Source organism: Buteo buteo, chromosome 4 (assembly GCF_964188355.1).
Source record: "Buteo buteo chromosome 4, bButBut1.hap1.1, whole genome shotgun sequence".
Classification (NCBI taxonomy): Eukaryota; Metazoa; Chordata; class Aves; order Accipitriformes; family Accipitridae; genus Buteo; species Buteo buteo.
Window position 1 is genome coordinate 11,274,256 of NC_134174.1, and position 18,267 is coordinate 11,292,522.

The window sequence follows — 18,267 nt, forward strand, 5'->3', positions numbered from 1 at the left end:
TTTGGGGGTCTTTTTTCCCACGAAACCCAACCAACCAACCAACACACCCAGTTATAAATCCTTTAAAAAGTAACAAAAAATATGCAAGATTGAATTGATTGCCATTAGGAAACACAATATTTTTCATTGCTTCATGTTAGTATCTTTCTGCACTGTGGTGTTTTTTTTCTGAAGATTATAATATGCGTGTAGTGAACCTGTATCAAAAATGAAACCAAACAAGTTCATTTTTAACTGCAACATGGAATAAGTGCTATCGGGACATAACTTTTCTCCAAGATATATAACTTCTGAGATTATCAGACATACTTAGCTTTAATTCTCAGTAAAATGAAATTCACAGTTGCTGAACCAAAGAGCTAATTTCAATTCTGAGCAAACGAGATAAGCAAAGTGGTTCAATCAGTAGTATATCAGTGAGGCTGTATTTAAATTGTAGGTAGATACTCAGTTTCTTGCTACAAGGTTGCTTATGGTAGATGAACTCTCTACTTAAAACTTAAAGGTCCATTTGTCTGAAGTTAAGAACTTAAAGTTGTCCTGGACTGTTTTTTTCGGACACTGTTATGCATCATAATGTACTTAAGGAAGAGTCTGGATTTTCAAGACTGCCAAACATTTGCCTCTCAGAGCAGAAACTGGAAGAGGAGACTGAAGGATTAGCTGCTTCTGAAAAGCAGACTTATTTTATTAAGGAAAGTAACCATTCTTCTGGGGAATCTTAACCAGCCTCGAAAAGACAGTTGCTCTTTCTCTAGGCTAACGGCAACAAGAAGCTTGAGGCCAGTAAGCCATACAAGACTATAAAACTATGAGACACCAGACTTTGTATGGATGGTGCACAGAGTGCAGTGCACAAGCAGAGACTCTCTGAAGTGCCTGTTGATATCCTGTGAGGCTGGTATCCATACTGTTCACATCTCATTATTTAGGACAGTGATGATTGTTCTTTGCCACCCGCATATCTGACTCATTTCTTCTTCCTCCTAGCCCATGCGGGCTCTTAGCAGACTTCAACCCCCGTGCTCAGCACCGTAACTACGGCGGTGCTGCTTGCAGCGACTACAGGCATCCTTCAAACATTTCCACAGACAAACGCACGGCAGAGCTAGCCTCAGTCTCTGTATTTGATGGCATTACTCACCACTGGTCAGAGGAAAACCTGACAGATTAAATTCATAATTAAAGCCACAAATAATAAAATTTGAAAAGTATGTCTAGAGTGTCTGGATATAGTTTTGCATGGAGTAATACAATCTTTGGCAGTGCCAGGCAATTGCCTTTTGGAAACATTGGGTGGCCTGAAATTAATTTGTTTAGCTTTTGCTTATGTAATAATGTTCAACTTCATGACAACATCTGTTACTAACCCAGGGGTTATAGATGTCTAACTTGCATTTATATGAAATAGAACCAGATGCAGCTGTTGGGAAACAGTTTATAAAATAATCTGAATATTTTTTAAGTGAACTCACTGATATTTTGTCTCTTGTTTTCTTACAATTCATGATTAATATTTTTAAAGGTGATTTATCTTTCATCTTGAGTTCCACCATTGTTGACCTAACCTTAAGAAAACATGATAGAGCTTGAGAAGAAAGAACGTTTGCTTAATGTAATATTTTTTTATATATTTCAATTAGTAAAACATGAATTAAAGTCTGTACAGTTATAAATTATGGATATTAGAAGAAAATTATGTATTCTTATTTTTTCTCCCAAGCAGAGCAAAGCTGAAGAATTCTTGTCTTTTTATTATACTGCTGTGGATGATAGCACTATACCGAGTGGATTAACACCTGATTGTCCTTTTGAGTCAGCAACTGTGATTGATAGAGGTAGAATATATGTAGCAGGCTCTCTCTCTACCTCTTTTGTATTACTCATAGTGGGTTATAACAATTAAAAGACACAAGCCTCATCCTAATTTCTCATTGTGGAAATTCAAGAAACATTTGTTCTGAAAGTAGAAATGGTATTTATGGAAAGGCTTTCTGAGGTTTCTAGTAGTGCCATCTGGTTTCTCCACCAAACAATCGTTGCAGTCAATTGTCTGAAAACCATAGAGCTGAAGCACTTGCTTTAAATTTAGCACTTGTTTCACTATATTACTGGGGGGAACATTGCACATGCATAAAGCCAAGTATGTGTTTAAATACTCTCACTGAATAAAAGTATTTAACAGCTAATACATTGACGTCTACAGTGGGAGTTCTGTTATGCTCCTTTTCTAAGCTACTTTATGCTTGAGATATCACTGCTAATTTTGTCTTTTACTATTCCGGGGTTGCATATTGTCATGCTTTTTAAAAAAAAGATTAAAAATACTGTTTTTAAGAATGATACCTTAAACTCTCAAAACGAGCTATTGCAATTTTCCTCATGCCAAAAAAAGCAAAAAATAAAAGAAAAAATGTGTTCTTTATAAGAATTTTTGAAGTTCTTTCAACAAATGGCAAAATCATCAGTAAAATCCTATTTGAATTACTATGACCTCTCAGGACTTATGTGACACTTGATGACACATCAAACCTGCACAGGGAAATGAAATAACTACTAAAAGTATGATGAAACATTGTGAGCTTTGGTTTTTTGTAACAGTTCCATATCCTTATTGCAAAAATTGTAAAATTGTATACCTCAGCCATATTCCTGCCTCTTTGCAAAGCAAATCACTTTAATACGTCTGAGGAAATAAACGTATTTCAGTTTGTATGAAGTACAGAGGTCCGATCTTATCCACAAATGAAGGCTGATAATTTGTGAAATTAGAGTGCAGCGTAAGGACAGCTGATGCTGTACCTAACGGCTCCAGTGCGAAGCCGGGCTCTTTCTGAAGAAATCAGTCATGTTTGTGACTTGCTAGGTAAAGGCTATGAAATAACTCTTCCAGTCTGTTTGTTTTTAGAAAAGGTACTGTTATACAACTGCCCCTCTTAGCATTTCAGATGTAATAAAGCCCGTGAAGTTAACGCGGGGGCGAAGGTCTGTCCCAGCCCGGCGAGGAGTCCCGGCGTACACGCTCGGAGCCTGCTCACCCACCGCCTTGTTCCCCTGAGAGGGGCCCTGGGTGAGCGGAGCCAGGGGCCCGATCCTCGGCCTTCACGCCTCAGCCGTGGCCATGGGTGTTAACGAGCAACACATGGGACACCTGGGCGTTATGGCATATTGCATCCTCTCTGACAACTCATAATTGGTGTCCACTTCTACAAAAGCGGTTGAAGTCTTTTCTTAAAGGTATTTCCCTGTTGCATGAGTTGATCTCTAGTTTATTTCTATTTTGGGGGAGGGGAAACAAGTCAGTATTTCCTTTAGATAATGTCATGTTCGGTATTAAGAGTTTGCTTCCCCAAAAAAGAGTAAGCAGGACTCATGGGGAAAAGAAAAACTTTGATCTCTCAGATCCTCCAGGTTTTTATCTAATTGTTAAAACCCCAAAGTAAAGGCTTAGGTTTTATTTTTACACATAAGCAAAGAAGGTAAATACCCCAGAATCTAATAGTCCATAAAGCTTAGGACACATTCAGGTGGCATGAAAGAATAACCAGAATGACCTCTAGTCCCTCAGCTTTCTTGGGAGCTGGGGGAGAAGCCTGAAAGGACGGTTGTAAAGTATGTTGTTCAAGAGCATCAGCGGATCTTCTTGGAGTTACTGTCTGATCATGGTAACAGAGATATTCCACGTCATGTCCTAAAATGTGGGTCTGACCCCTACCTCCATACCAGTGAAGACAATTCTGCTTCTGAAATGTAAACTATCACATTCGTAAATAAGCAATTTATGATGTTAAACTGCTGTTGGACAGAATCACTCCAGACTAATACCAAGAACAATTGTTTTAATGGCAGTTAATCAGGGGAAAAAAACCCATATATTAAACTTGAAAACATGTTTGGACCTTTATTGTCTATTGTCTATGCAAATTGATAGATCCAGTTATCTAGGCTATATTCATTCTTACACTGAGTGGTAGCTGCAGTACTTTATCCAATAAAAGCAAAATGGTTTTTATAAAAAAATTGTTAGGTAAGTTTGAGATTCTCTTTGTTCAGTAACTTGGTTTCTTATCTTTCAAAGTCCAATTTCTTCCTATTTTTCTACAAAGTTTTTAAAAAAAGAAAGCTGAGCTTCTGAGATTCCACGTGCAGTTTTTTTAAAAATTGAAGAATAATGAGAGACTCCTGGTAGAAAAAGACAAAAATCGGCAAAGTTGTTTCGGAGGGTGGGGTGGGATGGTGTCTTTTCTGTTTTTTCTTTTTTGTCCTTCATGCACCTGTACATTTTACACAGTTTTTTAAACAGCTGTGTTTGGTAGTGTAAGTGTTGCCTGTCAGAAAAACATATGCTCCAGCAATCACAAGAAACTGTAAGCTGTTTAGTAACTCATGAAGTTTCTCAGAACACTTTTCTAGTGAATACATTAATATATTTCATAGCCACAGAGCAGCATTTACAGTCAGTGCTAGAAAGATGAATGTCGGGTAATGTAAGACATATGTGACTTTCTTTTTCTATTGGTGACTTTTTTTTTCCTGTGAGACCTATGAAAATAGGTTAATGATAGATTTTTCTTACTCTAGTCCATGCTGAAACTCAATACCCATCTTACCCTCTATACAAAATCATAGGCATAAAGTAGACAGAGGCTTTGTTTAAAGTGCAAGGAAGATGCAAATATCAGCCGAAAACAAGAATGTCATAACAATCTATAAATAAATAATGAATATATGAGAACAGTGTCTTGCAAACTTAGGGCACATGAGCACCTCATGTGAGCTGTCCTGCTGACTTCAGTAGAAAGCTCGCATGACTTGTAGAGTTATTTAAACAAGAATTTTTGCATTAGACGCAGGAATAGCTTTAAATTACATCATTTGCTTCTTTCTCTTTGAGGAATGCGTGTTCTTGCATAAGAGAAATTGAGGCTGGATTTAAGGTCAGGGCATTCCCCCTTCTTAAAAGTTCAGGCACTGAGATAATAATAATTAAAAAAAAACCAACTCATTTCTTTTTTACACTTCTGAGATCACTGCTCCAGGTTCAGGTACCTGCATTTCATCACTCCTTTGGTAGATATTCCTTTGCATTTCCTTGTAAATGCCAGAGCTAGGAAAATGTGGCATCAAGTATCTCATCAGTTTGGAGATGCAGTGTTTTAAACATCAGTTTGCTGATGATTATGCTTATGGTGACATAACAGAGTAAAAATGTTCATACTGAACATGAGAACTTCAGTGTGTCTCCTCTCTTCTTGCAGAAGTCAACAAAGATCAGGATGAACTTTGCTTCTCACTGTTCCCACCACACACTAGAGAAGAAAGGCCACTCTCTGTTAAAAATAAAAACCAGAAGAAAACTCAAGCTCCAAAAAAACAAACCAAAAAACCCAACATGATATTATGTTATTTAAGCCAGAAAGGACTGTGGCAATGGAGTTGTGAGTCTATAATAATTTCCCTGGGCATCTTTTCAGAAGGACAGTTACTGCTAATCTTTTTGATGATGGTCCTGATAGAAGCAACCTACCTCTTGTTGATACCTTTACCTCCCTTGTTGTCTTCCCAGGCTGAGCTGTAACTTCTGCCTTTCTTGGTTAAGACCTTATTCCCCTCAGACTACTTAGGGAAGTGTTGTGTAGGGTGGACCTTCACTTTTCCTTCTAGTCCTGTCCTGAGAATGTCTCCTGTTGACACGGGGAAAAAGCATACATATGTATGTAACAAAAAGTGTTTATTACCCTTGCACTAGCTTACTGCTTTTGAAGGCTTTTTCAATATAATTCTAATTTTTTAATCCAACCTGTGCAAAACTGAAATGTTATTTTTTCTCTTCAGTTTTGGATGAGGTCTGTATCTCCTTCCTGTTTTCTATCTATGCTGACAGGTTTATGACACTGCTACTGTTTTCCCAACTATAACAGTATAGCCAACTGCTCCTAGCAGTGGAAAAGTATTGATGTAGGACTTAGAAATGACGGTGGTGAGATTTGTGAATGGCTGAGCTCTCATGAGCCATTACCAACAACGACAAGTCGGTGTTTGTTAGACGTTGCTCATGTCTATAACATCAATAACTTCTGCCATGTCATAAAAACAGCCTTTGTAATTGCAGTTTTGACTGGAGTGGTTGCTGTAGGGTATATCAGAAGAGGACTGCTTTATGCAGATTAGAAAGGGGGAAAATTCTCCTACCTGAGGGTCACATCCGATGTGTAACCAAAATGCCATCTGTGTAGAGCAGCAGAGGAGATCTCAGTCACTTCATCATTCTCCTAATATAACCCAAATCACCGCAGGGCTACAGTAGGTCAGAAGCAGTTAGTCTGGGGCTCACAACCACAAACATTTTGCTCTTTTAATTGTGGTTAATGGGAAGTAGGAATTCAATGGCGAGACTAGTTCAGGCAAAAAGCTTACACAGTAAAATAAATAATAAAAAAAATCATTGTCCTAGATTAGAAGCAATTTCCCCAACCCATCAGCTATGGCTCACCACAGGCTATGGCCTTGGCTAAAGATACACCTCCACAGTGGGACTGCATGGATAAAGCTGTTTTGCCAGGTCTGTAGCACCAGCCAAATTCCTAATGTGGGAAAATTCTCTAGCTACTTTATGAAGCTAGAATGAATTAAAAAAATGAGGCTGGTGGATGGTTCCAGCCGCAAAAGCTTGTTGCAAAGGCCCTTGGATGTAGGGTACATTAGATGTAACTCTGTACTTCACAGCCTTGATCCCATCTCTAATTACAATCAGCCTAAGGGAAGAAAACAGGGAAACCTTGGCAAAAACAGGCCAAAACCCAACCATGTGAGTATACATGACCATGGTGCAGAAATGCAACCTATGTAATGTGGGTGACTGGCCCCAAAATTTATAATACACTCTCTGGCTTTAAAATGTACGGGTCACACTCTTAGTTCATATTCACAACTCATCTTGGATAAAATGCATCTCTGACAATTTGTTGGCATTTCCACATGGTTAATTATTCCTTTTTAATTTTCTCTCATTTTGCATAGGAGTGTGGCTTCCCTCTAATTTCACACTCAGTGCTGAGACAATGAACTCCCTGCCCACAGGACTTGCCTACTTCCATCTAACTGATGGAAGCCATGGTGCCTCCTACTTTACCTTTGTGCTGACAGTATGTACAGAAATTGCGAACTGCACTCACAGAAATCTTCCTAACAGCACTGTTTGGGCCTGAGGCTGAACTTAAGAGTCTGCCTAAAAGACTTAACGAGAAGAGCTGGGAGATGATATTAAAAAACTCTGGCACGGACTAAGTCCATTTACCTCCCCCAGGTACTGTGAACAGAAAAGGTTAAGCAGGCAGCTCAGCTAAGTCACTTCAGATGTGTATGTTAGGAATAAATACTTGTGGTGTGACATCCATACCGATGTGTTGTTGGCTTCAAGCAAACTGTACTGTGAGTTTATGAACTGTGTATGTAGCACTATATTAAATATTTTCCTTAATATAAATGGACAAGGCCATACAGCTGACCTACAAATTGGTACATTTATTATAAGTCTGGGGCTGTGAGTGTTTTCAGCTGCTAAGAATCCTGATTAGAAGCTATCCAGCCTCCACACCTTCAGCCAAAGCAGTTTGCCCTGGGAAGTACAGGAGCAGATAAAATGGACGAGAAGTGTTCACACTCGTTCTGCAGTCCAGATATGGGACAACTATCTTGCTTGCATGCAAGAGCTGTACAAATGTGGCTTCTCCTGCCCACAGGAGCTTGGTCAGGTAGCGAGGTCCAGGCAACCCTTTCACGTTTGTGTGCGAGGTGAAAGCAGGAGCACTGTGAGAGCAAGGCTGCTCTGAGCCTGGAGCAGGCTGGGACACCGCAGGAGCCCAGAGAAATAAATGCTGGGTGCAGCCTCCCAAGCAGGTTTGTGTTGTCGCAACTCCCTGATGTGGGTTGCCACACAAGGCAGGATTTGGAAACCAGCGTCTTGGCAGCTTAGCTGCAGGAGGCAGCACTCCTGGAAGAGAATGCAAGTGACAAAATTGTGAATGGCATCTCATCTTCTCCAAGCACTTCGCTGTTGATGTAAAAGTCAGAAAGCTGTTAATATGTTAAATCCACCCTAACAGGTTCTGCTTTAATCCTGCAGCAGTGTCAGCACGGTACCTGTACCAAGAGAGGCAGAGTCAGTCATTAAAAGTGGAAACCGTCCCTCACAGCAATACAGTGCCCCGGTGACTCTGAGGATTGGGACCTTATGCCAGAGAGTATAAAAGGAAAGAAGTGTGCATGGACAGGGAAAGAAAAAAAAGGGTTTGACAACTTATCTGACAATGATCCAGTTTAACAGGAAGACAGCCCCTCCTGGTATAAATCTTTATAGCTTGTTGAAATCCATGTGAGCTACATCAGGACTTATGGCTCTTATTCATCAACTTGATTTTGAAGTAACAACTCAGCAGTCTTTTGGCTTTCTCTTTTCAGATTACCAGGCTGTAAAGCCATTGAAACTTCCTATAAGCTCTGAAAAAAAAAAAAATTAAAAGAAAAAAAAATCCGTTTTTAGTGCTAGGCCATTGGTTTTCCTATGTGTGTAGATTTCGGACTGAGAAAAAGAAAGCTAAAAAGATAATTTGATTGCTATACTGCATAGTTTGAATTCAAATTGACTGTGGTCTTTTAAAATGTAAATTCAATAAACCAGTGCTTAGATACACAGTCTAGTTTACAGCCACTTCTAATGTTAATTGTTCATCCTGTAAATAATATGAAGCTGAGGAAGGCAAGTTGGGTGATGTTCAGCCATGATATATGGACAGACTTTTGGCTTCTGTTGCCTTGAAAAAAATACCTTTAGTTAAATATATTTAGGTATCTACATCTTTGGCAAAATTGAGGCACATAACAGAAACTTAGCCAAAGTTTTCTGAAAGTTAGAAAGGCTGAACATTTGGTTTGATTTGAGTCGTAAGTAAAGTTTAGCTCTGAATCTTGTTTCTCTGCCAGGAACCATGCATGTTTCTATTGAATTCTTTAATTTATTTTTTTTTTTAAGAAAAAAATTTGCTCTAGAGAGTCTCTTCCAAAATTGAATACTCTTTGGAAAAAGTGGGTTTTTTTCATGTTTATTTTTCAAATTAATTACCTAATTAAATGCTAAGTAAAGGAAAAACCTTGAGAATCCTGAATATTTAGTCACTAGGACTCCACATGGCTGGAAGTTGCCTACAGCTGCTTTTTTATTCAAAGGCCCATATTCCAGTCATGTGCACAGTCCAAAGATGATCAGAGTGGAGGACTGCAGGTTTTCTTACATGCCTGTATAAGAAGGTAATGTAAAGCACTAGGAATCTTGTTACATTAAGAGATTCATACTTTTCAATAATACATTGTATAAAGACAAGAGTTTGTTTTAGAAAATAAACATGGAAACAAAACAAAACAGAAAAAAAAAAAAGAAAAAAGACACCATCACCTTTTGCTTGCTGATTCTCTGCTTCTCTAAATAAATGGGGAAAATATTAGCTTTTAAGAACATATGTACCATTCCCACTGGTCAGTTTCTTGGTGATAACCTTCCTTTGAAGCAGCAAAACTATGGGAATCCTGTAACACCATCTCTTGAAGCAAGAGACAGGGAAGGACAGGTATCCCCGGCAGGGAACAAGAGCAGGGATCCTTCAGGATCAGAGTAACTCATGTCCAGGAGGCTCGCTTACTCTCCCATTGGGCCAATTTCCATCCCCTTTTCTCACGCTGAATTCCTATCCTCTGTTAACACGGGCATCCCAGCAGTAAAGCGCTACTCAGTGTCAGGCTGTCAGACTAGCAGCCCTGCGAGATGTTTTGCAGAGCCTTCTTGCCAACAACCTGCAACACCTGTGTCAGAACACTTCTACGCAGCAAGGGGCACTGGTTCTGTGTGAACTACTTGGGGATTTATCTCCTTTTCTCTTGCTATCAGCTGCTATCACAACCTATTCCTTCATGTTTGAAAAAAGAAAATGAAGATGTTACAGTTAATAACACTTCTGCTCTGTGAAATCAATCGTAAAGGGGTATTCTGGAATGTCACATCTTGTGTAATCTTGCTTTAATTAGATGCCATGTCCTCAACAGCCTGCAGTCCAAAGATGTCAACTTTACCTAAAGCTTCTGATACACAGAAAAAAAAAAAAAAAAAAAAAAGGAAAATACCAAAAATAAATAGCAGCTTTATGAGGCAGAATGAGATTGTGGTGTTAGCGGGGAACTGTGGAGCCAGGGATGGTTAAGGGTAATGGAGATGATAGGTATTTTGTAGGATCTGATATTCCAAGAACAGAGTGGTCCCTGCTAATTTTATGCAAAAAGGAGAAGAGATGCCCACTTTCTGGAAAAGGTCCCAATGATATACAGCTGGTTTGACTCCATTCTGAGGTGTCTAATTCTACCTTTTCACTGCTCATTCAGGGTTCTGGATCTCATTCAAATAGTTTGCTGTCTACAAAGAAGTTACAGTAGCACCCATATTTTTTTTTCCTTTCTTGGCTTTTTTTTTTTTCTCTTTTGTTTACCTCTCCAATTCTTATCTTTAAAATGGGAATATTTTTTTTCTTTCAAAGAAGCGCCAAAGAAAAGCTGAGCAGTCTTGTAATACAAAAGCACAAGGTGGGATCCATCTCACCTAACTTTGTGTGTCTGTATTCTAGACGTCTGCTGTTGAGCTCAATACTTGTCTTTCTGTCTATGATGGACCAAAGGGATGGATTTAGACACTTTCTACCTTATGTTTAGGTGTTCCCTTTTAGGATGAGATAACATTCACCCTACCAATGCCTACTGCTGTCTACTGGCTGTAGGAAACAGGTATGCACTTTCACATTGAAGGCTTCACTGTGTGCTCAGACTAAGCCCATGCAGTATGTCTGGTTCAGCCACACATATCCTGTAGGATCTTTGGCAAAACATCTCATCATTTCATGTCCATTCCCCGCACATAAACTATTAATTTGTCACACAATTGTAGTCCTACCCTCTGCCTGACTCCTCTATTAGACCGGAGGTTGGCCAGGGCAGATGATTGTCTTCTATTAAGTGGAATCATAATCCTGTTTGGAGCTATGAAGTGTTACACTGATTAGAGTAATTTGTAATGCTATACTATTGGTTCATTAATATTTTTTAAAACACCTTGAAGAAGTGAAGTGCTGAGAATGATGCAAAGTTAAAATAATGAGAAAAAGCAAAGGCATGCGTTGTACCTAAGACCTTTAGTCCAGCTTTATGGTAAATAGCTTTAGGTCTACCTAGTGTCTGTCTCCTAAGGTTCTTTATCCTTCCTCAATGGAAATGAGTGGGTGCTTAACAATATGAATTATTGAATTCTGTAAAGGTAGTCCAGGCAGGAAAGTTAAAACAGATTAAAAAAAAAGAACGCAGCCCTCTGTGGTTCTGACATTTCCAAAGGTTTGGAATTTATTAAGATAACAAGGCAAATCCTTCTGTTTTCCAGAAAGGAACAACTCTTCTCCCAACCAACAATAAATTAATTTTCCTAATTTTTGTGGATGGACATACAATTTCTCTTTTCCTTCTTCAAAATACCGCGTTCAAAACCCAATTGGTTTGTCAAAGATTTATTTATTTTTGGATGTGCATGAAGCACTGTCTTGCCAGGACCTGAATAATTTAGAACAGGACAAAAACACATGTGGGATTTCTGCTTTAATCAATGTCAGTTCCGTATACTCTGAAAAGGGATTTTTCCAAGGGTTAATATATATTATGCATTGTCATTATTAATTTCTTCACTATATAAATAAGACAACATTTCTACTCAACTCAGGTCCAAATGGCACTCCAAGCTTATTGCTTTCTAATGTTTTTTTCCCCTTAAGTTTTCCTAGCACTTTTAATAAGAGACTATGAAGACTAGGCTGTAGAGTTTCCAAAAGAAACCAAAAACTTCCAAACAAAACAAGAGAACATTAAACTTTCCCTTTATCATTTTCTATCAAAGCAGTTATGAAGAGTACCACTAATGGAGCTACTGACAACTGCCTCATAGTTTATAAATCTTTCTGTTCTATGTGAGGGAGACCTCATAGATAAAGCATATACAAGATTTAGGGAAGTTCACATTGTTTGATGGAGCATGATACAGACACTCAAACCTTGGCAAGCTAAAATTGTGTAACGCTTGTTCAGGCAACAAAACCCTATACTCCATTTCTTTACTACCTTTCACAATCAGTTTTATACTAAGGCAGCTTCTTTTCTGTATAGAGCCTGAATTTGAGGTATATTTTAAACTGTTTTCTGCCTATGTATGGGATGGTGTAAGTGTAGTCTCTGTGCCTCCATCAAATGTTACTCTGTCACTGAGTGGTTCAGACACTGAACATAACAAGGATGTAGTGCAAGGTCTTCAGGGTACTTTTGAATTAGGCTGGGTCCTCAAGCACCTCAAGAGTTTCAGCTCCTCTAGGATTAATCATAGTAAATAATCATCAGTGGATGGTGGGTTTGGATTTAGAGTTTGGACTGAGATATCCAGTAACAATAAATTGATGCTTTTAGAAAATCATAGTATTAGGTAGGTCTGTTGCAATCCTCAAGCTATCAGTCCTATCAATACCTACTTGAGTTTAGGAATCTCTACTTCTCCACTTTTCTTCCAGAAGTGGAACTGAAGCAAAAAGAAGCTAATTGTCCCCAGGACAAGAAAGAGACAGAAAATCTCTCAAATCCTGTGCCAACACAGATTTGCTGAGCCAGCTTTCAGTTTTCTGAATGGCCACCACTGCAGCCTTGGCTTAAATCCATAATGGAGAGATATTTGGGAACTGGTCTTAAAAATCATTTCTGAAGCGGGGAAAAAAACCAAACCAAAACAAAAAAATGAAACACAATGCTGAAAAAGCATTATTTTTCTAAAAAATAAAGAAAAGGTTCTTATTTAACTGAAAAACTCCAACTCCGCAGTTTAGGCAGATGTTCCAAGATTTTCCTATTCTTAAGGAGTATTTTTCATATTGTGATTTATCTGTTTTCAGTTTTTCAGTCTTTTTGCTTTGGATTTTCAATAGAAAATAAAACACACACACACACACAAAGTAGTAAAGTACAGGTCCATGGACACATCTTCTTGAAACAGCTGTTTTCAAAGAAAAGTGTTTTTAGTGAAATATTTGTAGTAGCTCTACTAATTATATTTAGAGCATTTCTCCTAGTTAGGTAATAGTTTAAGAATAATGTCTTTTCTCATAAGACATTTAGTTCATTTCGCTGATAGTCCCTTGTGAAGTCACCAAAGAAAGAATAAAACCAACAAATATCTCTCAGGATAAACTTTTGCAAAAGCCAAGCCTACTGTGGAAAAGCAATACCTCAGCAGAAGGGTGCAAATTCACTGACTATGTTTTGTTTCCATCCATACAAATCTTCAGAACTGGTATAATGAATGTAAGGAAAATGATCTAAGGAAACAGTTTTGTCATCAGCATTATCAAATCTAAGAACAGATAATCTACCCTATAAGGTTTCAAGACAGAAATAAAGGAAAGGACTAAACAGGTCCGTTTTGAAAGACTGCTATTTGGTAGTGAGGTGTTAGTGTCACTTATACCTTAAAATAACTATGGCAATAGTTTTTCAGTATCACTTGGTTTTGAGATGGCAGACATGGAGTTAGACCAATTTTAATCCCATTCAGATTTGGGCACTGAATAAGTGGTGGCTTGCTTTATATCAGTTTTGGACTTTGTCCCTCACTTGAACCCAAATTTTGCCTTGCAAGTCTAGAAGATCTCACTGATATATTTCAGTGAGACTTTATGGACCTGATCCGGAACCCTTGACTGAGCTGATCACAGCTCCTTCTGTTATGGCAACTTCAGCTTTCTGTGCCAGCTAAATACTCCTTTAAAATCTGTGAAAAAGGAGTACTCAGCTGAATAAGTGACAGCAAAGCAGCATTGCCTCAGCTCTGAAGAGGGAGTTTTGTCAGAGAACAATATTTCTAGACTGGATCACTTGATTTCAGGTTTGATGTTTTGGAGTTTTGTTTTGTTGGGTTTTTAAAAATTATTTTTTCTTAGCCTACTGATCAGACTCCAAAGAACTACAAAATTTAAAGTAAAATGAGAAATCATTAAGATTTCATTCATTGTATCTTAGCATATCTTCATTCCTAATTCTTCTCACTCTGTTGATTAAAAAGGATTGTTAAAACCTATTTATTCTAATTCTCAGTAATACTCTTTGTACCCTCAGAACATTTTTTGTCTCTGCCTTTTTTTTTTTTTCTTCCTGTCGTGCATTTCCGTAAGTCAACATGTCTCAGAGCTGGAAATTTGCAGTTGTTTAGCCATAAGTAATTGTATTTACAGCCAAAGTACATCTATCTCATTACTCAGGTCAAAAGCCAATTTATTTATAATACAAAACATTTGAAAACTGACATCTGTTCTTGAGATACACAGAACTTCTGAATTGACGTCAATGATGTAACCACACACAAAAATGTTTCCGGTGAATTTCCTTAGTGTTTTTATCTGAATGATAACTCAGCCCAATATAGTGCAACGTGCTTTCTTTTCTTCATGATGCATAATGGTGTCAAAGGGCAAATTTTTAAAAAATTTTCAATAGTTATAATGTGAACCAAATTCAAACTACCTAAGCTTAGTTATCCTTATAACATGAGGCTCTTTTTTGGGATCAGGTACAGGTATAATGATAAGCGCTGCTGGGAAATTGCCCCTAAGTGTAGAAGGTGAAACTGAAATCTGGGATCACTTGAAAGCTGGGAGTAAATAGGTGGAGGTATGCTTTCAAATGTTCCTATATTTTTCAAAAGGTAAACTGGCAGCAGAAGCTGTGTGATTTCTCTAAGCAGGTAATATTTTCCTAAAAGATTTCTGGCAATGATTTAATTCTGCATTTTTCAGTCTTCATCACAATATATAAAACACATCTTGAAAGAATAACTCATAGCAGCTACTGCAACTACCAGTAAAGTGCAGATTCACTCTTTTGAGTCTGTATTTGCAAGACATCCTTCCAGGATTTCTTATATGAAAAGGAATCATTAGGAAATAGGGTTACTTTTTCTTAGCTATTTACAGGGTGTTAGCCTCTAAGAAGGCCATAAGGAAGCAAGTCTTCCGCAACCATCAATGGCAGTTCAGTGTCTACTTATAAAGGATCTTTCACCTAACTATATAACAATGACTGTGAAAACACTTGAAAGTGGAAAACTGTCCTGGTTTTGGCTGGGATACAGTTAATTTTCTTTCTAGTAGCTGGTATAGTGTTATGTCTTGGATTTAGTATGAGAAGAATGTTGATAACACACTGATGTTGTCAGTTGTTGCTAAGTAGTGTTTAGACCAAGTCAAGGATTTTTCAGCTTCTCGTGCCCAGCCAGCAAGAAGGCTGGAGGGGCACAAGGAGTTGGAAGGGGACACAGCCAGGGCAGCTGACCCAAACTGTCCAAAGGGGTATTCCGTACCACGTGACATCATGCCCAGTATATAAACTGGGGGGAGTTGGCCTGGGAGGGGGATCGCTGCTCCGGAACTAGCTGGGCATCGGTCTGTGGGTGGTGAGCAATTGCATTGTGCACCTTGTTTTTTATATTCCAATCCTTTTACTAGTATTGTCATTTTATTATTGTTATTATCATTATTAGTTTCTTCCTTTCTGTTCTATTAAACTGTGCTTATCTCAACCCATGAGTTTTACCTTTTTCCTTCCAATTCTCTCCCCCATCCCACTGGGTGGGGGGCAAGTGAGTGAGCTGCTGCACGGTGCTTGCTTGCTGGCTGGGGTTAAACCATGACAAAAATTCAAGCTTAATTTTTGAAATGCCTATATGTGGCAAATTCTGGAGGTAATATGTGTTCCTCAGCTGCCATTTATATCCTGAAGAATCTATCTATCTATGATGTTGAGTAATTCAAAGTCAGGGGTGTCCTGAAACGTTGAGACATTTGTTTTGTCCTCCCTAGTTAATGATATCACCAGTGGCTAACCCAGGTCAGTACAGTTGCTCTATCGTAATCCTATTACTTCAGGCTGGGAAATACCATTAGATCATCTAGTCCGTTTAGTCACTTAGTCTTGCTCATTAGTGGGAGTGATTAATGTATTTCAGATCTCATAGCAGGATTATTTTGTTGCTCCATAAGCAGTAGAAGGCTGAGCCCCTGTGGATTTACCTCCTTCCCCAAGACAGGGATGATACCATTCGTATGGAATATGACCCTCCCAGTCAGCCAAGAGGCACATGCAGTGGGGTTAGTTCACACCTAGCATAGACAGTTCCAGACTTACATACATAGCGGGTGTTAGTCCTGATTTACAGACGTGCATGTTTGATCAGCCCAGCTGGAAGATACTCTGCATGACTGGGCATATAGCTACTTCCAAAGGGGTTGGGTAACAGATAGCTTCTGTCTGCCTTTCCTTCACAGGGAGTCTCTCCTTCCCTTTTCTAATGTGCTCCAAATTTTCACAAAACTTCCAGAAATGTAACTATTTTTGAATCTTATACCTTTTTCAAGAATGAACTTAGGCAATATAGTTGGAATTGGATGGTGTTCAGTACTTACCAGACAGAAAACTTAATAGATTACCTGGTTGCAAAAGTCTCATTTCTTAAGGTAATCAGAATTACTAAATAAATCATCTTATGGCAATCAAAATGCTAAGTCTTATAAATACATAACTTCAGGTGTTTTCCAAAAAGCATACAAATGTGCCATATAATTCTTAATTTCTCCAGGTCTCCTTCTCCCTCTTGCATACTCAGGTATAGGATAAATTATTTCACTCTGGATGGTCATAAGTGTGACTTGAGTGATTATCACTCAAGTGAAACGAGTGTTTTAAAGAATCAAGTTTTCTTGTTCTTTTTAGGAATACAAAACTAGACCTCATAATGACCCCAAACAATGACACAGAGATTGCCTAATGTGCAGAATCACTAGTAGTATAGATGATGGCTGAAGAAGGGCTTTTCTTTTTATTACCTGAGGACACTGTGCTGTTAGAGAGGAAAGCAAATTGGCTTTTGATCAAAACAATGGAAATAATTTTTTTGAAAGGCTTCACTCACACTCTCTTTTTTCCTGGAAAATGTCTGAAGCTTTTAGCTACCATAGTCACAGTGTTTCCAACCAAGGATTCATCCCCCTAAAACCAGTGCTTTGGATTGATTTTTTTTTAATTTGTCTAAAAATTTGTCTAAATAGATATTCTTATTTAAGCATATCAGGAGAGCAGAAACATGCTGTAAAGAGAGATGGACAGAACGCAGAATAGGTGAATATGAACTAGTTAGGCCAGACATCAAAAGAAAGTTTTCAACTGCTAGCACAGTCAGATTTTACGATAACTTTAATAAGATTGTGGTGGCATAAAACGTGCCTATTTTTAATATGTTGATGGAAAGAACTGTATGATATTGTTGTCTGTAATAAAAGAGCTCTGGGCTTCATGATCAAGGAAGTAAGTGCCTTGCAGCTCTATGCCCCATGGTTTGGACACACCACTCCGATTCATTTTAATGGAAATTACATGCCCAATTACAAAGATAATTTTGAAAACATGTTTCGCTGTTTGAAAACTGTACAGGAAGTTCAGAGAATCTGTGTTGTGTTGACAAATAAATCTCCCTCTGAGTTAGACACCAATCAACATGTGTGAAACTTTTGAACCGACATTTTCAAAACCAGATGGCTAGAACTAGATTCTTAGATTCATATTTTGGCACTTATTTGACTTACTTTTCAGAAACGCAAGCTTTTAAAATGATGGCTTTGGTAACATCGGAAAAGTTGATATGCAGATTTTAAAAAGAAGAGCAGTTAGAAGTATCTATGCCTCTGGACTCTGAGTAGCAAAGTCCTTAGCATCATAGACAGAATTCCTTAATATTCATGTAAAACATTCAATTTTGTGTTACATGATATTTCTTATTGGTTTTCACTCAAAATTATCTTCTGTTTTCCATTGCATTGATGGAATTGATTAGCTTTCTTACGCTTATTTCATTGAGTAAAGGAATCTTTTATGAAGGTGGTTGCTCCTGGTACAGATAGATCAGAGGCTAAAGGTCTCTCTCTCTTTCTCTCTCCCCAACTGTTAAATCATCTTCATTAAAATAGTTTTTTTTTCCATTCATATTTGCAATTTGTTTAACTATGTTGGGAGGAGGGAAACGTACGAGCAAATACTGATGAAACTGAGACAATGGAATGAAACATGAACATATAAAAGATAGAGTTGCAAATGCTTCAGGTT